Genomic DNA, 25,030 nt, shown 5'->3' with positions numbered 1-25,030 from the left:
ACCCTAACAGCAGAAAGACTGGGAATGACTGGTCACTATGACACACACTTACCAACAGGGGCAGACGCTCAATGCAGGAGCTGTCCCATGGTAGTCAGTGCGCTCCAACAGGAAGAGCTCTGCTCAGCCACAAGCCAGGCTGATGGCTGCCAGTACAGCAGTGGTGGTGGGAGCCCCTCCTGCCTCCTCAGCAGTGCTAAGGTCTGCTCCCCACTGGCAAGTGGGCATCCCGTGAGGGCTGCCAGGCTGCCAGAGGGATGTCTGATTGCCATCTTAGGCCCAATCCCCTGGGGAGCAGGCCTAAGCCAGCAAGTGGTCATCCCCCGAGGGGTCCCAGACTGCGAGAGGGCACAGGCCGGGTTGAGGGACCCCTCACCCCGAGTGCACAAATTTTTGTGCACCGGGCCTCTAGTATATATATATAAAGGATGAATGGTCTGCTTGATTAAAAACATTTTTAATCTACTCATATGTAAATGAGTCTTCATCTCCAAATACCATCAAATTGAGGATTGGGGTTCCAACATATGAAGTTTGTGAAGATGCAAAGGAAGAAGTTAAACTTTCTTAATTCATAGAAGGCATTATGTATACAGAAAAACTTGTGAAATTTATAAGCTACTAGAAGTAACAAGTAAGTTTAATAGAATTGCAGGATACAAGATCAATATACAAAAATTAATTGCCTTTCTATACATTAGTAATTAACAATCAAAAAATAAATTTTTAAGAAATACCATTTACAATAGCATCAAGTAATATTAAATACTTAAAGACAACCATGGCAAAAGATGTTCAATACCTATAGAATAAAATGTTCAGTAAAACATTATTGAGAGAAATAAAGAAAGCCTAAATAGTGGAGAGTCATATCATGTTCATTGGTTGAAAGAGTCAATATTGTTAAAATGGCAATTCTTTTCAAATAAAACTATAAATTCAACACAATAAATAAAAAAACAAGCAAGATTTTTAAAAATATAAATTAAGAATCTGAATTTTAAATTTATATGGGATTGAAAGAATTTGCAATAGCCGAAACAACTTTATGTGAAAAAAAATTTGGAGAACTATTTGATTCACAACTTACTATAAAGCTAAAATAATTAAGATATTGGTACTGACTACACATAGTCAAAAAGATAAAAAAAAAATGAAATAGCTATATAGTGAGTCTAGAAATAGACTCAGAACTGAATTTGTCAAAGATGAAAAGGCAGTTGAGTGGAGAAAGGACAGTATTCCAACACTTGATGCTGGAACAATTGGAAATTTACATGCAATAAAGTAAACTTCAGCTCAAAACTTATACCAAATAAAAAATTAAGTCAAAATGTATTTTGTAAATTATATTTGATGATTAAAACATGAGTTCTTAGAATTACAGTTGAAGATTAAAACAAAAATTATAACAGATAGTATAGAGATTTTGCATCCCTCTCATATATGATACATTAGTGTGGCCATATAGATAATGTTCATTTTATCCTTGCTAGTAAAATATAGTCCCTAGAGAGCTGGGTTTATAGTTCATTCATTATAATGCCACCATAGTATCTTTCAGAATTATTAGTACATATTATTATACAACGCATTTAAATAGATGAGTGAAATAAATAAAATTTATATTTACTATCACCCTCTCTCTTTCTCTAAATACCTCATATACTAAGATATTATGAAAAGTATTTAAAACACAATTTGTTAAGAAACAGTGCTGTCTATAATTAGGTGCCCAACTAATTAGTCATATTATTTTTAAACAAGCTTCTTTGTGTTATGCTATTTTTAAGACAATAATCAACAATATTACATTGATACATGGCTTTAAACTTCTTGGAAACTGAAGAAGTACAAAGAGTATAATAAAGAAATTACCCAAAAAAATCAAATTTTTCAAAATTCTGTAATAAGAACCCTCATATTATTATATAAACACACTCCTTCCATAGCTATGCTCAATAATATATGCAACATTAAGAATTAATGTGGCTACCAATCCTGTGGACTTTTTTTTGTGATATAGTAATACATGTGTTTTTTAAAATGTTATTTTATGTATTTTTTCTCTTTTTAGGTAAAATTATTTATTAATTTATTTATCTTTATTGTTGAAAGTATTACAGATGTCCCCTTTGTTTGCTTTTTCTCATTTACCCCCTACACCGTACACCCACTCCTCCCAGGCCTTCACCACCCTATTTTCTGTGTCCATGGACTATGCATATAGATTAATCACTCTACACCCCATTGCCCCCTGCACCTTCCCTCTGAAATTCGTCAGTCTGTTAATGTTGACACTAAGGACTTATTTTTAACTTATGGTGTTTTTGATGGAGGTCAGTAGCCCAAGTTTTTCATTCTCAAATCTGGAAACGACTGGAGGCATTTTCTGAAACAGTCTTGGCAGCACTAAAATGCCATAAGCTTGTCTCATACTTCCGACATCAACCTAAGCCCCCACTTCTATTCCTATATCTCAAGACCCAATACATTGCAGAATATAAAATGCAGTAGGTGTTCATTCTCTAAGAGTCTCTTCAGGATCTTGAGGAATTACATATTAGGAATTAACCAAAATACCAATTTTCCACTAAGGTAGTTTATCTCTTTCTTAGTGGGCATATGAACCCTTTATAAATTAATTTTTATCAAATTTATCAAGCTTCTGGGGAACCTGGTCTTAGCTTCTTTCTTGTAAACATTGTTTTTATGTCATATTGTTATAAGTAATATCATACATTTTATAACCTGAATTGAGAAAGAAGATTTCAGGATCACCTCTCTAAGTATTACAATAATGATTAAACCTACAAAAAAGTGAATGAGAATATAAAAATCATTTTTATTTAGATTCAGGTATTTCTGTAAATTCACTGATACACACAGCCATTAAAATTCATTCAATGTTTAGGAAGGTCAGAATAAGTTCAAGAACAGGTTCCCCAGAAGCTTGATAAATTTGATAAAATTAAATATTCCAGTACAGGAAAAATACCACAAATGCATTAAAAAATTTACATTATTCTAAGAAAGCTTATTTATCTCACATATGACAGCATATCAGTATTTTGGTTCATTTATAAAGGGTTCATATGCCCACTAAGAAAGAGGTAAACTACCTTAGTGAAAAATTGGTACAGAATACAAATTAGTATTTTATAGACCAAAAAATATAACCTAACAATGAATACAGTATATGAAAAATGCATTCCATCTTTAATATAATAAGGACCTTTAAAAAGCATCATTTTCACCAATCCAATTGAGAAATTTAAAAAGTTTGATGACATCTACTATAGGCAAGGGTTTGGTGGAAAGAGTTCATACCATTGTTAAGAATATAAATTGAAGCATCATTTCTGAAAAATAATTTGGCAATATTTTTGAAAATTGAAATGGATGTCTCTTTTGACATAGAAAACCCACAACTTGGATCTTACCTTACAAATATAACTATCAAATTTTTTCAAGATATTATTAAAAATATTTCTTTTGCAAAACAGAAATAGCAAAAATGCCAGGTGTCCAACCATAAGAGCAAAAATAAAAAATAAAAGCTATCACTGATACCCACTCTTTTCAATGAATACCCAATCTTCTTAGCATTTAATTTGTATAATTTTACCCAAATCACACAAAAATATTGGGATATTTGCCTATTTAAAGATGGAAAACAAACACAAGGAGCTCTTGCCCAAAGTTCCACAACTAGGAAGTGGTATGAGTAGAATGTAAGCCCTTGAAGTATGATTACAGAGGACCTCCTCTTAAGGAATACCATACAGATAAGAAAAGGAAGTAGTTATGTATGTGCTAATATGAAAAAACCTCCAAAAGAAAAAAAGAAGGTAAAAAATTAATGAAAGGTATGCTCTCATGTATTGTGTATGTGTGTAATTATATATGGATTTTAATTTTTGAAAAAAATTACAAAATTAATTTAATAATTACCTAGTTACCTCTGAATTATGTTTGCATACCGGTTGACTTTTTATTTATTTGATTTTATTTTTTATTATTATTTTTAATCTTTATTGTTCAGATTATTACAGATAAGGTACATAGGTGTAAGCTCTTTGTCCAATATCTTCCTGCTCCCCCCAAACCCCCTTCCCCCAAGAACTGTCAGTCCACTCCCTTTCCATGCCCCTGATTCTATTACATTCACCAGTTTGTTCTGTTCATCAGATTTTTTATTCCTTTGATTTTTAGATTCAATTGTTGATAAATATGTATTTGTTGCCACTTTGTTGCTCATATTTTTTACCCTTACCTTTTTCTTCTTCTTCTTCTTCCTCTTATTAAAGAATACCCTTCAGCATTTCATATAATACTGGTTTGGTGGTGATGAACTCCTTTAGCTTCTTCTTGTCTGTGAAGCTCTTTATCTGACCTTCAATTCTAAATGATAGCTTTGCTGGGTAGAGTAATCTTGATTGTAGGTTCTTGCTATTCATCACTTTGTATATTTTTTGCCACTCCCTTCTGGCCTGCATAGTTTCTGTTGAGAAATCAGCTGACAGTCATATGGGTACTCCCTTGTAGGTAACGAACTGTTTTTCTCTTGCTGCTTTTAAGATTTTCTCTTTGTCTTTTGCCCTTGGCATTTTAATTATGATGTGTCTTGATTTGGTCCTCTTTGGATTCCTCTTGTTTGGGGTCCTCTGCGCTTCCTGGACTTGTAATTCTGTTTCTTTCACCAGGTAGGAGAAATTTTCTATCATTATTTCTTAAAATAGGTTTTCAATATCTTGCTCTCTCTCTTCTTCGGGCACCCCCATAATTCAGATGTTGTTATGCTGAAAGTTGTCCCAGAGGCTCCTTACACTAGCTTCATATTTGTGGATTCTTTTTTCTTTTTGTTTTTCCGTTTGGGTGTTTTTTGCTTCCTCATACTTCAAATCTGTGACTTGATTCTTGGGATCCTCTAGTCTACTGTTGCATTTCTGTATATTATTCTTTATTTCCATTAGTATTTGCTTAATTTCTGACTGGTCTGTTTCCATTTTTTTGGCATTCACACTAAGATCCTTGAAGGTCTCACTAAGTTCCTCAGGGGTTTCTAGAAGATTTTTGAGTAACCCTATAACTGTGGTTTTGAACTCTATATCAAGTATTTGGCTTTCATTCATTTCTTTCATTTGTGACATGTTTCTTTTTCTCTGGATTTTGGCTGCTTCCCGTGTTTGTTTCTATGTATTGTGTAGCTGCTAGGTCTCCTTGAGTTGATAGAGTGGCCTTTTGTGCTAGGTGTCCTATAAGGCCCAGTGGTTCAGTCTCCCCAATCACCTGAGGCGGACACTCTTGGTACAACCCTTTGTGGGCAGTGTGTACAGTCCTGTTGTAGTTAAGCCTTGATTGCTGTTGGTATCACTGGGAGGAGTTGACCTCCAGGCCAATTGGCTGTGAGGACCAGCTATGTCTACCATGAAAATGCTGCTGTGCAGGAGACATACTACTGGTGTAGGATTTGCTTCAGTGGGGCTTTGGTGGTCACTGAGTATACCCCTTGAGTGTGTCACTTATGGATTAATAGTTGTAATCTGGTATGGTTTCACACTGACCACTGGGTACACTGACCCTTGGACCTCCAAGTAGGTGCAAAGTCAGCCACTGCCTAGGGTTGCCCAACAGGAGCTACAGAGAGATCTGCAGATTCCTCCTCTTTGTATCAGGTTTGAAAGTGCCCAGAGGAGGCCCAGCTGTGTAGCAAGGCAGGCTGCTGCTGCCAGATTGATTGCTTTGGGGCTCCCTGACCCAGCTGCTGCCTATTTGACAGGTTTTAGGCTGAGATAGGACAGGCCATTCATATGCAAAAGTTGCTGTGCACAGCTTGGGTGGGGTTGTAAACTGGGTGGGGCAGGGTTTCAGTGAATCACCAGGGCAGAGAAAACAGCAATGGCTGCCAGTCAGCCCTGCACCGGAGAGTTCCCTGTGCAGGAACAATGACTGTTGTGTGTGCCTCCATCTGAAAGAAAGCCGCCCTGTGTTCCTGTCCCAGTGCCAGACATACAGTTTCTCCCTGTATGTGTCTGGGTCCCCCCAAGTCTCACCCAGAACTGGAGTTCAGAGCAAGTGGGAGTTTGTATCTCCCTCCCGATTAAAAGAGCAGCACACCCGGGTGCCAGCCCGTTCTGTGCCTCCACACCTCCTACCAGTCTCAATGCACTTTCTTCTTTACCTCTCTAGTTGTAGAACTTCCACTCAGCCAGCTTTCCCACGGTTCTGAATGATAGTTGTTATGTATTTTAGTTGTAATTTTGATGTGGTTGTGAGAGGCAGCAAGTACGGGTGTTTACCTATGCCGCCATCTTGGTTCCTCCTGATTGGCTTTTTTAAAAACATCAATAGCCATTATATTGGCAAGAAAATTATGACTTATTTCATTATCATCTTTGCATTCTTATATATTAAAAATGTATAAACACTATATTTTAAAGTAGTGAAAGCAACACTAATAATAACCCTTTAATCAGTAATTTTAATCTAAAAATTATTAAATGTATTCATTCATATGTTACTTTAATTATCTATGCATTAAATATGTATTAAGCACTTAAAAATATAAACAATTTCTAAGTCAGAACTGGCAAACTTGTTCTAAAAATTCTAGGTAGAAAATATGTTAGCCTTTGTGGATCATAAGGTCTTGGTCACAATTACTCAGCTCTTCCTTTGTACGCAAATATACAACAGACCATGTATATAAAAATTACTATAGTTGTGTTTAAATAAAACTTTATTTACAAAAACAAAAATCAGATCAGATCTGGTCCATGGACTATAGTTTGCTTATAGGTGTCCTAGCCTATAAACACCATAGTAATGTTAGTAATGTATAGTTAAAATACATACATGTCTATATAATTCATCTATTACATGTGCACACACACACACAGTGAATCAATTAAGATGATATTCCTGACTCAAGTACAAGAAAAGCAGATGTAATACCATGAAATGATGTAAAAATTAATACTAATAATGATTATGTTCTTAACTGATACCAAACAAGTTATTAAAAGAAGAATTTACAGTAGAAAATATGATGCAGCTTTCTTATCAGGTTTTGCATAAAGACAGCAGGGGATCAACTGAAAAGAAAATTAATAGTTCTCTGGATTTACATTAGAATGTATAAAAAATAGGCATTACTATTTTGGGATAAGTAAAAGACATCACATATCAAAACTAGGAGGTGAAATTTCTCACTATACAATTATATTTAGTCTGTATTTGGAATACTTATTTTAGCTGCATACTTTAGTACCAGAAACATACAGAATAACCCTGCAAGCTGTCCATAGGCAGCATTAAAAATAGTTCAAAGACAGAAGAAACTGGTTTTAGTTGATGAAATGATAAATATGCAGCTAAGGAATGACAATAAAGAAACTTAAAACTAAAGAGAGCAGATCCATTTATCACAATATTTAAAATGAATTTAAGTCAAATTGTAACATGTATATCTTACAAATCAATTTTCACTAACAAACTCTGGAATTTGGAATTAAATCAGAAAAAAAAACCCTTAAATACATAACAGAAAGGGTTATAACTGTGACAAAAAAGGGTGAATATTTGCTGTTCCATTTTCTCTGAGATTAGTTACTTTACATACTGATAATAATGAAGACCAAGTGATATAATATTATCCCTATGTGAGATAGCCCATAAGTTGACTTGCTAGATTTTTGAAACAAAAGGACAGGAAGTTTTAGCAGCTTGGAAAATGTTTTAGTTATAAATAAATGGTACACTTTTTGGATAGCCCAATTCTTCCACAGATCATCACACTTGAAGATGAAAAATGATGTGAAATAAGAGATAAGGGGATAGAATTCTGAACAATGTACCTTTTATTTCTTTCAAGCACATGCTATACCCTAGTCTGCCATGGTTCACTGCAACCAAATTGGTTTTCTCTTCTTGTATCAATATCCATATCGTGGTTCTCTCAGAGGCATAAACTAACCTCTCATTAATCCTGTGAATGTCATCAGTCAGCATGTTGGTAGCTGATCCGTTTTGCTTTCTCATAGGATGTACATGAAGGTTTCCAGAATATTATTTGTTGCAAGTAGTAAGAACTGTTTTAAAATATACTTTTAGGTTTAAGATATATACTTTTTATTAATACCTGAAGCATACTATTCCTTTGATAAAAAAAATTTAGAAAAACACCTGAGTGTTTTTAAATTATTTTTTGTGATTAAATAAAATGTTTAAACTCAAACATGATGTTTTGTTAAGTTGTACACTTGAATCCTGTATGGTTTTGTGAACCAATGTCATTCCAATAAATTCAATTAAAATATATTCTAGTAAGTTGCACTAAATAAAATTTCAGAAGAAACAGAAATTAGAAAGAGCACTGGAAAACAAATCATTGTAATAAGTATGATCAACCCTTAAATAATAACATAGAAATGAATAAAATTTTCAAATTATCATATTGGGACTTGAGAACCTAAATTAATACCAGCAATTCTTCTGATTTATTAAATAAGAGAATATATTTATCCACATTTAAAATCTAATAAAAAATATTAGAATATTTATTCAGGAGATTTACTTCATTAAAGCTAATATTTAGTAAGATAATGAAAAGATAATAACATCTTTTTTGTACACAGGTATTTTCATGATGTTTCAATCCATCAAGCTTGAGTAATTAATTCATACATATAAAGTTAACTTTTATTATGGACATAATTTGGAATTTTTAATGAAACCTTTCTTTTTTTATGTTAAATGTATACATTAATTGAACAAAGTTAAGAATTTAATTCAATACAACAAATGTTCATCAAATGCTCCCCATGTGCCAGACACAGCTAGCTGCTGGAGTATAAACACATGTAAAATAAAGACCTTCTTCAAAGGGCTTAAAATCAAAATAAAGGGTGGGCAAAAATAGGTTACAGTTGTGAGTATGGAAAGCATGATTTATTCTTGTGTTATTATTTATTAATTATTGTATTATTTTCCACATGAACAAATGTAAACCTACCTTGGCCCCAACCCATACTGTAAAAATTAAATGCTATAAGAGAACAGCATACAAATAGTTATAATGTAAAGAAGGAAAAAATGGCAGATGTTTTGAAGTGTTCAAGTATACATGACTCTCCAATGAGATAAATGCTTATTAAACATATGTTGAGGGTTTAATAAGCAGTCATAAAGGAGGCAATGCAACATCTGAATTGAGCTTTGCAGGCTGAATTTCTACACAAGAAGGTGTATGGTGAGTACTCTATGTGGATGGTACAGCATGAGCAGAGAAATGAGGCCATGACTAGAAGATATATTCACTTATACACCACCCCGCCCCCCCCCCAAAGAAAAGCTAAAGAACAGGTTGTGCATAGTGGGGGAAAATTTAAAAATTAGGGTGGGGGTATTTATGCATATCCTTAAAATCCATGTTGAGGACATTGTACTAAGTTTAAGAAGCATCAAAAATCATGCAGTCCTTTGGGGCACAAATAATATGAATGTCTGGGTGTATAAGAATGATAGATTAGAATGCAGAGGGATTGTTGGCAAAGATTAATTTGGAGGTCATGGAGATAATCTAGAAAAGTGAGGATAATGACCTGAACCACATGGCAGCAAAATGACAGGGAAGGAAGACTGAACAAAATATGGTAAAAGTAGAACATAGAACTCTTAGCAGCTGGTTTGGGGATGGACATGGAATGGTAAGATGAAGCCAAATTTACCTTAAGAATTTTGTTGGTATTATTACTCCAGTTGTTCTGGAAACTTCAAAATAATGTGCTTTTGTTTCTTTGTACATTAGTTTTGGTTTGCTTTTATTTTCATTGTACCAGGACCTAGTTACGCCTTTTCAATCTGCAGATTATGTCTAAATCTGGGGAAATTTTTCGCATTAATTGTTTGATAATTTTTTAAATCCTCATCTGAGGATATTTTTCCATTGATTTTTAGAGAGAGTAGAAGGGAGGGGGAGAGACAGATAGAATATCAAGGTGAGAGACACATCAAATGGTTGCCTCCTGCATTGCCTTGACTATAATGGAACCCTTAAGTGTGCAGGCTGAAGTTCCATCTACTGAGCTAAACTAGCTAGGACTGTTTGATAAAATTTATCTTAATTTGCTTTGTTCTCTATTTCTGGAGCTCCTGTTAGTTAGATATTTGGTCTCTCAGATTTCCTTATGTGCTTTTTGTAAGTTGTTTAAAAGTAAAAATTCTTATAAAGATAGCTTCTCTATATAGTCTTCTAAAATATTTAAATTATGCTTTTTAAAATAAATATTTAGACTACTCAAATTGAGATTTGCATATGGCATATTGTAAACATCCAATTTTCTTTTTTCACAAATATATGCTCAATGTTTTTCTGTAACAGGTCTTAAAAAGTCCATATTTTCCCAATAATCTTCAAGACCACCTCTCTTTTATATCAAATTTCCATGTGTATATAAATCTATTTTGAAGTGTTCTGTTCTATTGATGCATGTGTCTATGATTTTATTACTATTGCACTATAAAATCTTATTATGCGGTACAGAAATTCCTCAAATGTTCTTCCTTAGGAGTGCCTTATATTTTTTTCACTATTTCAAATAAATGTTAAATAATCTTGTCAAGTTCTTTGAAAAATCTTTTTTTTTTAAAGTCACTGGATTTACAGATTAAGTCGGGAGAATTCAAACTTGAGAAGCTTTCTATTGACGATCATGGTAGAGTTCTCTATTTATTGAGGTCATTGTAATGTCTTTCCACATATTTATACTTCGTTTGTTAAATTTATTTCTATGTACCTCATATTTTATTGCTACTAACATAGTAACATTTAAATAATTTTACATTTTTTAATTACTGCAGGTATATAGAAATGCAATCACTTTTTGTATAATGATCTTAGGACTGTAGGTTGTCTCATGAATTTTTTTTTTCATTTATTTCAGAGAGGAAGGAAGAGGGAGAGAGAGATAGAAATATCAATGATGAGAGAGAACCATTGATTGGCTGCTTCCTATATTCCCCCTACTGGGGATCAAGCCTGCAACACTGGCACGTGCCCTTGAACAGTATTAAACCTGGGACCCTTCAAGTCCACAAGCCGAAACTCTATCCACTGAGCCAAACCAGCTAGGGCTCTCTTATGAATTTTAATATTTGCCTAGAGATTCTTTTTTCTATGTCATCTTCAAGAAACATCAGCCTTTGACATTATTTTCATTTTATTACATTTTTATGTATCTATCACTAATATCTCCCATTTTCCATCAGATCCAATGCACTACTGATTTTAGTTTTTAAATTCTAAAACATATCTGATAGCCTTTTCCAACATAGTTTTAGTTTTTTAAAACTCCATCCATCCTCTTGCTCTAATCTTTATGGATCCATTTCATACCAATCGTTATCTACACCCGCCCCCCCCCATCCTTATTGTTCAATATAGTGCCTACATTACTCTCTTAAATAGAAGTGGAAATAAGAAACACATTGTCTCTTTTCATTGCTGATGGAAATGCGAAATAGTACAGCCACTTTGTAAGACAGTTTCTTAAAATTTAAATATATTTTTACTATATGATCCAGCTATTGCACTCCTTGATATTTACCCAAAGGAGTTGAAAACTTGTCCACACAGTTAAAAAACAAAACAAAACACACGCATAGACATTTATAGCATCTTTAATTGTTATTGCCAAAACTTGAAAGTAATCAAGATGCCCTTCGGTAGATGAATGGATAAATTGTGGTACATCCAGACATTGGATTATTTAGCACTAAAAAGAAATGAGTTCTAAAACCATGAAACATATGGAAGAACTGTAATTTTATATTACTAAGTGAGAGAAGCCAACCTGAAAAGGCTACATACTGTATGAAATTCTAGAAAAGGCAAAACTATGGAGAAAATAAAAAAGGTCAGTGGTTTCCAGGGATTTCAGGAGTGAAAGGAATGAGTAGGTAGAGCACAGAGGATTTTTAGGAAAGTGAAAATATTATATATCCTATATAATAATAGACAAACATGGTAATTAACCGTAGCTCCGACACGTGTCCCATTGGCTAATCAGGGTGATATGCAAATTAACTGCCAACCAAGATGGCGGCCGGAAGCCAGGCAGCTGAAGAGAACAGGAGGCTTGCTTGCTCCAGTGAAGGAGGAAGCCAAGGTTCCCTGCCTGCCGTTGCTGGGCTCTGAGCTTGCACTCTAAGAAACAATGTTGCAATTATAGAAGTTAAACAAAACCCAGAAACCTGCTTTCGGCCAGCTGGGCTTCAGCCAGCAGGATCGCAAAAGTGTTTCAATTATAGAACAACCCAGATCCCTGCTTTCAGCAGCCGAGGTCTCAGAGCTACAGCTGGGACTCAGAGCTAAAGCCGGCTCTCAGCTCCAGTGACAGCCATAGAAGGTAAATAAATCCCAGAATAAAAAAAAGAATAAAAAGAGAAGTTGGGAGCTTCAGTCACCTGCCAGCTATCCCCATCCCACCTCAGGCATAGGGCAGCAACGCCTCGATGTCCATCCTTTCACTGCATTGGTGTAACAGGGTAACAAGAATCTGACAGCCAGATGGCCTCCCCACCCCAGAGGACGGCCCAAAGCTATTGCCCTTCCTTGAATGTTGACCTTCTCCGGGTTTAATCCAAATTTTTTAGCTATTACATCAGAGAGGGCTGCAAAGGCTTTGTTGATTTCTAATGCATCCACATCCTCCAGTGACCAACCTGCTTTTGCAACAACGTTACTGCTGGACTGAGTCCTGTTCCCATAATGGAAAGCTCCACACTTTCCTGTGACCCGGAAACTATCTGTGCTAAAGGTGGAAGCCCACGGTTGTCAGCTTCTGGCTTCTTCCTAAGAACCACAGCTGCAGCACCATCATTTATCCCTGAAGCCGAGGTGACTATTCCTGCTCCATCTGTAAGGAAGCAAGGCATTAGTTTATATAGGGATTCTATGCTGCTCCCATGATGAGGAAACTCATCTCTTTTAACTTCGGTCAGACCTTTCAAGAAGATACAAACACTGGAGCAATCACTTCGTCACTCTCTGTGCACACTCAGTCCTCTTCTGGGATAAACTGCAAACTTGTCCTGATCTTCTCTATTCACTTGCCATTCGGGAGCTACATTTTCAGCTGTAATGCCCACGTGATAGTGTGAAATGCATCCGTAGCACATGGCAGAGAATACTGTCAGTTAGTCGTGTTTCCCCCATCCTGACTCCTGTCCTCCAGGGAACCCGGTGAGGAACTTTGCTCATACTTTCCACGCCTTCTGCGGCCACCATGCTAGAGTCTCCTATCTTGACTGACTGGGCTGCGAGGCACACAGCTTTTGGGCCGGACCCACAAACCACTTGGCAGCTCCATGCTGGAGCAGAGTAGGGGATCCCTGCACCCACACTGGCTTGTCCAGCAGGATTCTGCCCACATCCTGGGGCCAAAACGTGCCCAAATTTGACCTCTGACATTTACTCGGGAGCCACAGCGGCCCTCTTCGGGGATTCTTTGATGACAGTTGGACCCAGGTCATGGACAGGAACGGTGGACAAGGCAGCACTGAAGGAGCCTATGATGGCGCCGCCCAAACCATGGCCATGGGGCGGACCCAGCGCTCACCCTGCCCCGTGACCGCTGCACGCAGAGCTGGGGACCCCGTGCTGCCGCAAGAGAGGCAAAGCCTTTTCCGGCTACTGACAGACCCGCTTCCTCTTCTTAAGAAAAGATGAACCAAAGAGAATTTTAGAATATATTGCTACTCTCCAAAAAATAAACCAAAAGCAGTCCATTTGCCCTAAGACCCTATATTAACACTTTAACCGACTAATGGAAATTAATCCATTGACGGGCTAAATCTTCACAGCTGTTCTCAACTCTATGACGTACACATTTGCAATTTACTTAGTTGAACAATGATATCCATTTGTTGCCTTTCTTTCTGGATTCACAGAGCCATAAGTAATTCAGTTCCAATCTGTAATATTTTTCACTTTTTATATTTTACTACTGATAGAGCCATAAGGAGGTGAGTTTCTATCTCAGATACACATTTAAAAATAATTTCCAAAACCATGATGAAAAATCTATATATAATATTTTAATATACAATATACCTGATAGTGGTAAAAGTGTTTAGATTAGAATTTAGAATGTGTAATGCATTTGATATACACACTACATTATATTTCAATATCTCCATAAAACATTTAAAGAAGTATATGTCAGAGACCTAAAGAGCTTATTCTATGCTACTTGCTCAACGTTGCAAGAAGTCTAATATAGCTGGAACTAAAACCTAGTTCATTATTCCAAGATCAGCAATTTTAGTATTGGATTAAACATGTTGTCACTTATGGTTAACAATTAAATTAATATTTTGGAAAATGAGCTATGATTTGGAAGTACTGTATAAGGTATTGCTTTTTCATAGTAAATTACTGATGATAATATGAAAAATTAAATAATAGTATGTAAATATAATAGAATCATTATGAATGTTACACTGTAATGAGATAATGTATTTATAAACTTAGATGGCTTCAATACCTATTAGATAATGCATACATTTATCCCAAGGAAATCAACTTTTAAAATTTGACTTCTATTATTTAAAAAAGAAAAGAAAACTGAATTCCATGTTGAAAGAAAAAAATAAGGAAGAAGGAAGTAATGCCAGTACTTATTCCTCAATATCATCTCAAAACATTCCAGAAAGAATAATTTGAAAAACTAGTTCAATGCCATGGCAATTTCACTGCTGTGAGTTTTATATGTGTCATAAAACTGCCTGCTATGGAATTTTTAGATCTAATTTTCATTCCTAGATAAGAACTGAACGATGAATTTCTTTCCAGCAACAGCTCAGTTCTATCCTCCTTCTTTGGAATGATTTGAAATGGTCTAGGACCTCCCATAATACAGGATGTTGATGAGGACTATTTTTAAATGATTCCTCTTGAGGCATAGTATTCTTAGTTTGTGATTTGAGTTCTTGGCCTTTGTACCACGGTATGTGTTCTTAAAGGAAGCAATGTTTTTCAGATGGACACTGTTCTCTAAATAAACACTGTTAAATATTCTTATTTTAAAGTGAGGGGTTTTTGTGGGGTTTTTTTTATTTTATTTTAGCCCTCAACTGATATTGTTACTGAACATAAACATAACCAGTGAGCACTTAGCAGCCAACTCCCTCAAGGCTGAAAATTTTCTGCAAATCCCATAAGCAAAATTATTTATCAAGGAGCTTCATTTTGCCAAAGATAAAGTATACAAATATTTTATTGGGAAAAGTAAAAAAAAAATCATAAATATAAAGGTCAAGTTCAGATATACATACATACAGACAGACTTGTGGTTATATTCTCTGATAGATGTACTTCAACAAAAGGACTGATTAAATATAATATACATTTGATCATCTACTGAAAGAATGTGACAATTTAATTTTAAAAGTATTTATATTATTCTGTCTTTCACCTTTGAAAATATGTGTTTTTAAGTACCTGCACTTTTTCAGATGTTTCCATTCTTTCTGTTATGCCTATAATTCCAGAAGTGTAGTTTACAAAGATAGATATAAGAGAAATAAGAAATCATTGTGCAACTTTTAAAATTAGATTTCAAAAGTACTGGTATTTATGGGCTAAAATTAGTATCAAAAATGATACAGAACTGCAGTTATCTCCCTTCTACATGATAAAAAAAAATAACAAAGAAGTGTTTACAGCATCAACAAGTTTAAGGATACATTTATGGTTTTGCTTGCAACAGAAAAAAAACATCTTCACTGAATAACTTCAATAAGATATTTAAGGTATTGATTTTGCCCACAGTTAGATACTCATTTTTTTATGTACAGCAGCTACTGCAATAGTAGTGGCGGCAGCAGCAGCAGCAATGGTAAGGTCAAATGCTTCCGCAGCTGCAGAATTTTGTACCTCAGAACATTTTACCATAGCATGTTCTCTCCTTTTCCCTCCCTCCTCTCTTCAACAGCCCAGATTCTATAAGGTAGTGGGATCAGGGGGGCTTTTCCTGGTGCTTTATTAGAAATATGAGCAATTTCCAAGTACAATGATGAAGAACTTGTTCCTTGACTCTTGGATTCACCACCCAAAGCAAGAATTCTAGAAGGCATTGCAGAGAAGACAAAATTGGTGGAAAGAGCTGTCACTGTGCTATGAATCTCCCACCCCATCCATTTTGGGGGGAGAGGTAGAGGGCATCCTTTTAACAAGTCTAGAAAGGGTACATTAAAAAAACAAAACAAACAAACACTTAAAGGTTTTTGAAATGCATTTCCTGAACTAATTAGACTTCTGCCTAGGATATTTGGATCAGACCATACGATCAGACTTTAAAGGGGCTAAAAATGCCTGAGTTTTTCCTCATAAATCAGGTTTGTGTTACAAGAGAGGGAAAATCATATTGAAGTTATGTTGAGTCCTGTCTAACAGAACCACCTAGAATGGCAAGAGAAAGTCAGCGGAAGAGTCTACAGGTTACCCAGTGGCTGCAAAAGGAGGATAAGTGGACCACCCAGAATCCAAAGGTATCTACCTGGATGGAGAAAATAAAGAGAGATGGGTCCAGGAGAGAACTCCTAGATCTCACAAAGTGGGCATGAGATTCGCCTTTGTTCACCTGTCATCCCAGAGGGCTCTGTCAACATATTATCCAGTTTAGGTAAGAACTATAAAGTCAATTCCTGTGCAGTCCAAAACCACAGCTAGAAAGTGGGGGCAAATCAAAGAGAGAGGGGAAAAAAGCTCACATAAAAGTAAAAGAGATGTCAACCACACTAGGTCCTCTTTCACACTGTGGTGCAAGCTGGAGGAAGGAAGGAAAAACAATTACAACCCAGTGAATTTTGTAGTTTGGGGGTTAAAAATAGATCTGGGATATTTAAATTCCTTACTTGAGACTTCTTTCGGGTTAAAGTGACTCTAGTATAGCATTGTGTCTATTTTCTAAGTGGACAGGAAAGTCATGAGCCTCCTTGAGTTTTTAAACCAAAGACAAGGATATGTTGCACCTGATTAAACTTTAAAGGGACGGTAAATATAAAATTCACACATGTGCTTACTCAGCACATTACGCACATGGATATTTTGGTTTACCTACTATCCAGTTAAAAATAGGCATTATCCCTTAATGTCTTAGGTAGAAAATTCTGGGGGAGTGTCTGAAAGGTCCCTCTGAGTCACTAGGTCATCCCCAAATCAATCGATCTGGCCAAGGGATTATAGTACTCAGAACACACATGGATTATTTTCCCATTCATTTAGGAAAATGGACTCCTGTCATAAGAAACATGGAAAAACAGACCAAAATTTCAAATGTCCTTTAGAATAAATATCATCATAATATTCTGAGTGTATTGGTGATGAGATGCTCAAGAGTTCTACAGTTAGCAAATGAAAGAAGATAATATCATGCTCTGCTTCTACGGTCTTTCTTCTACAAGACAAATGCCTACTGAAATGTTTGTAGTAATTTATAAAATGGTGCATTTAATAGAGTTACTTATGATGTCCATGTTTTCCTATATTAAAATCAACATTTTCTTTATTACCAAGGGGTCTATAGAAATATAAAGGATCAGAAATATAATTCAGATTATATCATGTTAGAATTTATATTTGAACTAATCTTATATACCTTGAATTAATTTCATAGCCAAATGTTTGCTCTCTGTCCCTAAGTGGGTTTATTTAAAGATCATAAATAATTTATTTCCATCTTGATTTATCATCACTGAAAAATGCACATGTAAAACATTTATATGCATTGTTGATATAATCACCCAGAACATTTCCTTCAGTTGAAAAAATAATAATTTCCTGATTAGGTTGAGGTTAAAATGTTAGCTAGCTAAGAGGTCCTAATTTTTCTTCTCCAAGTTTTCCATAGAAAGGTATTTAAAAACTAAGAAATAAATCAAAGCCACTAAAGCAGTGAAAATCAGGATAAATCACCAAGTATCTGCCTGACTCCAGAGGGAATTTCTAATAAGTAAAGGTTAGATGGAGTCATTAAGCAGAATCATTTAGGGTAAGATAATAAATTATGTCCATCAACCCTTAATGCATATTCTTACCTCAGAGACATGGTACCATCACTGAATAAAGCAAAAGGAGTCATGGTTTTCCTGCTTTGAAGGGAAAACAGAATTTTCAATGAGTGAGAACAGTTTTCCATGCAACTCAGAGCCATCCTCTGTTGCCCTCCATTACTACCACAGGGACTGCAAATCCAATAATCAGCAGATCCCATGACAAAACTGGACTAGAAATAAGAAATTACATTGCAGAAAGAAATCAGAAGCAGAGGGAGATGAACGCAAGAATAACCTGGGAAGAGTAACACTGTCTGCATGATTGCTTCAAATTATACCCAAATTAATTCCTATCTACAAATGACATAGCTAACCAGACAGTGAAAGCAAAAGTCCCCGTCCAGCATAGCTCACTAGATTGATGACTAAATAGAAAAAAACTTTTTAATTTTAGATGTGGCAGTAAGATTTCAGACCAACCGGTAGTAGTGAGGTAGTATATTTGATCATTGGTATGACTCTTCTCATTAAATGGTGAACACAAAAACAATAATATGCCAATATAGATATAAAACAAAGAGAAAAAAAATGTACTTGGTTACAGGAATAAAAAAAATCATTCTTAAATAATATGAACTATAATAAATAAAAGTAAATTTTAGAAAGAGATCAGTGAAATGTTTCTATATTTCTAAGATAATACTATCTAGACATTTATACTAATACATTTTAAAATTTCAATTAAATAAAATATTTTCCAGAGAAAATGATCAGTTGTTAAAATTCTTAAAAATCATGAAAGAATCTTTTTTAAATTGTCATAGAATTTCTGCCAGCTCTTAGCTCAGAAGAATTTTAACATGTATGTTTTTAATCTTTCATATCACAGATAAAGTACAAACTCAGTAAACTTATTCATCCAGTGTTACCGACATGTGCTAATAAGCTGTTATGCACCAAGAATAAAGTGATGGGAAAGAAAATCATCATAGCCCCTGTCCTCATAGAGCTTAAACTCTAGTGTAGAGAAACCATGTATCAGAACACAGAAAAATATAGAAAACTTCAAATGTTTTTACTTCTATAACCATGATATAAAAACCTGTTGATACTAACACACACATACACACACACAAAATGAACAAAATGCTACATTAAGAAAGAAAATGCTGGTAAACAATATCTAGTCTTTCATAACAAAATGGACAAGTTTGACTTAATCCAATAAAGTTTTGATATAATATTAAAAATATATTAAATAATTAGATTAAAATTGGTAAACCATGTGATTAGTCAAATATAGCAAAATGTACCTTTGGCCAAACTAAATACACAATAACAATGAGAAGAATATAGGAGAATTTTCTAAAATTATCTAGAATTTTCTAAAATAAGGATTCAAAAAGTAATGTAAAAACTGAGTATTTCAAAAATTAGATTAAATAGATCAAACCTGGGACCCTTCAGTCCACAGGCCGATGCTCTATCCACTAAGCCATGTCCTCAGGTGAGAATTTAAAAATAACTAGCCCTAGCTGGTTTGGCTCAGTGGATAGAGCATCGGCCTGCAGACTGAAAGGTCCCAGGTTTGATTCTGGCCAAGGGCACATGCCTGGGTTGCAGACTCAATCCGCAGTGGGGGGTGTGCAGGAGGCAGCTGATCCATGATTCTCTCTCATCATTGGTATTTCTATCCCTCTCTTTCTATCCCTTCCTCTCTGAAATCAATAAAAATATTTTTTAAAAATGAATAATATAAATTGAAAAACATAATAGAATATTTATTGAATTTCAGGTTATGAATTTCATGTTTTTCACAAGAACAAAAGTACAGGAATCATTCCCAAAGAGTAAGAGTGAATATCTGACATTATGTATAAAATACACTACATATAATAAATTATCAAATATTTTCAAAAGATATGACAAAAAAATGGTATAACATGTTTAATATATCTGAAAGTCTTTAAAATCAAGAAAAGAATAAACTACCAACTGAAAAAATGCACTAATGCATGACTAGACACCTTCACATATAAAAATGAAATAAGTTAATAAATATCTAAGAATATTATCATCATTATTTATCAAATCTGATAGGCTATAACCAGACATATTTTGCTTATCAAAATACTAAACAAAAACAAAAAGGAAAACAGAATTTTCAACAACACTAAGGATTTTGTTACATGGGACAATTCTGGCCAGAGTGTAATTGGTATATCATTCTAGAAAATAGTTTGGCAATATATGTAAATTACTTTGTAAATACTCATACTGTTGGCATGATAATTCCCAAATTAAGCTGTACTAAGGAATCAAATAGTTCTGAATCTTTGGTGTCCTCTCTCTTCAGCCAGTTGAGGGGAAAGAATGATGAGCATTTGTGGGGAATATGGTCTTGGTCTGACAATGGCATTCCATTACCTCCTATCACCTTGCATTGGCTAGAAGTCAGTCATGTGACCACATCTAACCTCAAGGAAGGCTGGAAATATGGCCCATGCTGTGCCCAGGTGAAGGGAATAAAAAACTAACAGGTTTTAATTAACACAGATGAAAATCTGCCACACCATATTTTCCAATTATAAGTAGTCAAGAATAGATGCAAATAGATAGGAAAACAAAAAATAATGGGGAGAAAAAAAAAACTTTGAAGTAACAATGATCAATTGTTTTGTGATACTAACAGTACCCTTGTTTTTCATGCCATTGACAGTTTTGAAGAGCACTGGTCACAAATTTTGTAGAATGTCCTGGAGTATGTGATTGTATAACATCGTCATGATTAGACTAAAGTAATGGGTTTGGGGGAAGAATATCAAAAAGGTGAAATGCCCTTCTAGTCATTTAACCTCAGAAAGTACATGATATTAACATAACTCACTATTAGAGATACTAACCTTGATCTCTTGGCTAAGGTAGATTGGGAAGGAGGATTGTATTTCACCTCTTAGAGGGAAAGTACTGACATAGATTATTTAAAACTTTTCTCTAAGGAAGCTATGTCCCTTCTTTCTCACTTATTCAATCATTAATTTATGTAAACCTGTATTTTAATTTTGTATTTTGGGCTATAATACAATACTACATTACTCATTTTATGCTCAAATTGTTTCAGCTTTGGCCATTGAGGTACCCTCAACCTTTTCTTCCCTGAGCACTTTTCCTTTCCAGTATGTATTCTCCTTGCCCGATTATTAGAATTGATCATTTTTCCAAGGAGATCTGGTTTACTTTATTGAACATTGGTATTTAGAAACCAAGATCTGGGTCCTGGTCTGACTGTGTTTACAGCTACCATTAATGGATGCTTATTGGTGGTACTTACGGTGACATAAATGCAACATCAAAGACTGTAAGTTAGTCTGAAATGAATGTGTTGTGTGTGTATGAATTGATACATATATACCAAAAAAGTTCTCAGTTCAATTCCCAATCAGAGCACATACCTAGGTGTGGGTTCAAACACCAGTTGGCAACAGGAGGCAACAGATCAATGTTTGTCTCTCCTTTTCTTCCTCTCATTCTAAAATCAATAAGAAACATATCATCGGGTGAGTATAAAATAAAAAAGAATTAAGCCTTTATTTGATAATATATTGGTAGTAAACTAGTTTCTTTTTCTAAAAAATAAATCTTTATTGTTCAGATTATTACAGTTGTTCCTCTCTTTTCCCCCCATAGCTCCCCTCCACCCGGTTCCCACCCCATCCTCTGCCCTTACCCCCCCACCCCCACTTTCCTCATCCATAGGTGTATGATTTTTGTCCAGTCTCTTCCCGCACCCCCACACCCCTTTCTCCCATGAGAAAAATCAGTCCACTCCCTTTCTATGCCCCTGATTCTATTATATTCACCAGTTTATTCTGTTCATCATATTATTTATTCACTTGATTTTTAGATTCACTCGATAGATGTGTATTTGTTGTTCATAATTTGTATCTTTACCTTCTTCTTCTTCTTCCTCTTCTTAAAGGATACCTTTCAGCATTTCATATAATACTGGTTTGGTGGTGATGAACTCCTTTAGCTTTTCCTTATCTGTGAAGATCTTTAACTGACCTTCAATTCTGAATGATAGCTTTGCTGGGTAAAGTAATCTTGGTTGTAGGTTCTTGGCATTCATCACTTTGAATATTTCTTGCCACTCCCTTCTGGCCTGAAAATTTCTGTTGAGAAATCAGCTGACAGTCATATGAGTACTCCCGTGTAGGTAACTGACTGTTTTTCTCTTGCTGCTTTTAAGATTTTCTCTTTGTCTTTTGCTCTTGGCATTTTAATTATGATGTGTCTTGGTGTGGTCCTCTTTGAATTCCTTTTGTTTGGGGTTCTCTGAGTTCCCTGGACTTGTAAGTCTATTTCTTTCACCAGGTAGGGGAAGTTTTCTGTCATTATTTCTTCAAATAGGTTTTCAATATCTTGCTCTCTCTCTTCTTCTGGCACCCCCATAATTTGGATGTTGGTATGCTGAAAGTTGTCCCAGAGGTTACTTACACTATCTTCATATTTTTGGATTCTTTTTTGTTTTTCCATTTGGGTGTTTTTTGCTTCTTCGTATTTCAAATCTTCGACTTGATTCTTGCGATCTTCCAGTCTGCTGTTGGAACCCTGTATAATATTCTTTATTTCAGTCAGTGTATGCTTAATTTCTAGTTGGTCCTTTTTCATAACCTCGAGGGTCTCACTAGATTTCTTGAGGGTCTCACTAAATTTATCAGCGGTTTCTAGAAAATTCTTGAAAAACCTTATAAGTGTGATTTTGAACTCTATATCCAGTAGTTTGCTTTCCTCTATTTCTGTCATTTGTGACCTGTTTCTTTTTCTCCACATTTTTTATGCTTCCCTGTGTTGACAGAGTGGCTTTCTGTGCTAGGTGTCCTATAGGGCACAGTGGCTCAGCCTCCACAATTACCTGAGGTAGACACTCTTGGTGCACCCCTTTGTGGGCTTTGTGCACAGTCTTGTAGTTAAGCCTTGATTGTTGTAGGTATCACTGGGAGGAATTTACCTCCAGGCCAACTGACTGTGAGAATCAGCTGTGTCTGCAGTGGGAGAACTTCTGTGCTGAAGTCACACTTATGGGACAAGACTTGCTTCAGTGGGGCTTTGGTGCTCGCTGAGTCTGCCCCCTGAGTATGTCCCTTATGGATCTGAGGAGTTGTAATCTGGATGGTCCCACTCTGACCACTGGGTACACTGGCTCTTGGATCTCTAAGGAGGTGCTAACTTAGCCTCTGCCTGAGGCTACCCAGCAGGAGCTATGGAGAGATCTGCAGATTCCTCTTCTTTGTTTGGGGTTTGGAGGTGCCCAGATGAGGCCCAGCTGTGAAGCAATGCAAGTTTCTGTGGGGTCTTGGGCCTTCTGTTGGAAGTTCTGGGTCTCTCTGACCCAGCTGCAGTTTTATAGGTAATTTTCAGATTGCAAAGGGCCAGGCCTTTCATATGCAAAAGCCTCTGCACACAGCTTGGGTGGGATGAGGTCTCAGGGGATCAACAGGGCAGAGCAAGCACCTACGGCTGCTCCTCAGTCCTACCCTAAGAGGCCCCCTGTCTCAGTGACCCAGTAATCACTGCAAGCACCTCTGAGAGAAAGCTGCCCTAGAGTTCCGCCCGATGTCACACAGTTCAGTTTCTCCCTGTATGAGTCTGGGTCCCCAGAGACTTGCCCAGAACTGGAGTCAGGGCCGTCGGGATCCTGAGACTCCCTCCCAATTGAAAAAGACAACCATGTCCTCAGTTGCCAGCTCTTTCCACGTGCGCCTCCGTACCTCTGCACTTTACTTCCACACCTCCTCTGAGTCTCAGTGTGCTTTTCTCTTTCCTTCTAGTTGTAGAATTTCCACTCAGCCAGCCTTCCTGTGGTTCTGAATGATGTCTGTTTTGTCTTTTAGTTGTATTTTTGAAGTGGTTGTGCGAGGCAGCAATTTCCAGTGTTTATGCCGCCATCTTGGTTTCTAGAAACTATTTTCATTTATTATTCTTTCTTGTTCTTTATTTTAATCACAATATCTTTCAAATCACTAACCTGACCATGGTATTCATGGTATATCATATGCTAGATGAAATATATATTTTTATTAACATCTCAAATGCCTCTGGCTACATATTAAGGAAATGTTGGAATAGCTAGTAAGATATATAATGACATGCTCTGTACCATTTAGCTGCTTTCAATGGTAAGATAAAATCAACCCACGTTATGTGCAGTTTTAACAGAAGATGATATAAAATGAGAGCTTTCAGAAGGAAGGCAGGGGAGGGTGGAGTGGGTGAACAGATCAACCAATGAACTCATATATGTACATGCATAACCCATGGACACAGGGTAGTGAAGGTCTGGGGTTGGGGGCAGGGGAAGGGTGGGAGAGTTCAATGGGAAAAACAGGGGTATATGTAATACTTTCAACAATAAAGATTTTAAAAATTAATTAATTCATTAAATAAACAAAGGAAATAATATCAATTAGCAAGGAAAGAAATGGGACCAATACTTTGCTTTTCATTTTCTCTTCTTAGTAAAGCTCTGGGTTTTATGGCCTTATATTCACAGGCAAAATAGCATTAGAACACAACTCTCCATAACAAATTTTGAGAGATAACACGATTTTCCACCTATTTAGCAGCAGAAGGCTTTAGAGTCATACTTTTACATTTTCTTTCCATTATTTGTAACAAACTCTTGGAGACTAGAAAATCATTTTTATTTTATTATTGCTTTTGTCTTTTTTCTGTTTGGCACTATTGATTTGTTTCTACTCCATTTATTTCTGAGCACAAATTGCATGAGAACTTAATTCATTCTTTGTCAAAAACACCACCAGTGGTAATATAAGAATGGTTTGAGGAATCACATTTGCTCATTTAGGCTCAAATATGTGTTACCACTAAATTTTTTTTTTTAAAGACAGGTTTCTTTTAGGGAATTATTTCTCAGCAAAAGCTTGACCAGTTTATGTCAATTCACATG

General features: G+C 35.7%; 1 pseudogene across 1 annotated transcript; it reads right to left on the bottom strand.

Moving 5' to 3' along the window:
- Nucleotides 1–12,464: 12,464 nt before the first annotated feature.
- On the bottom strand, nucleotides 12,465–15,958 carry LOC308532889 (acetyl-CoA acetyltransferase, cytosolic-like; annotated as a pseudogene). Its single transcript has 2 exons — nucleotides 15,844–15,958; nucleotides 12,465–13,572 (listed from the first exon to the last, which is right to left on the bottom strand). The product of its transcript is annotated as an acetyl-CoA acetyltransferase, cytosolic-like (transcript).
- Between the last annotated feature and the right edge of the window lie 9,072 nt (nucleotides 15,959–25,030).

This window comes from Myotis nattereri (genome assembly GCF_964212035.1).
Source record: "Myotis nattereri genome assembly, chromosome: 1".
Taxonomy (NCBI): Eukaryota; Metazoa; Chordata; class Mammalia; order Chiroptera; family Vespertilionidae; genus Myotis; species Myotis nattereri.
This window is presented reverse-complemented; position numbering and strand designations above follow the sequence as displayed.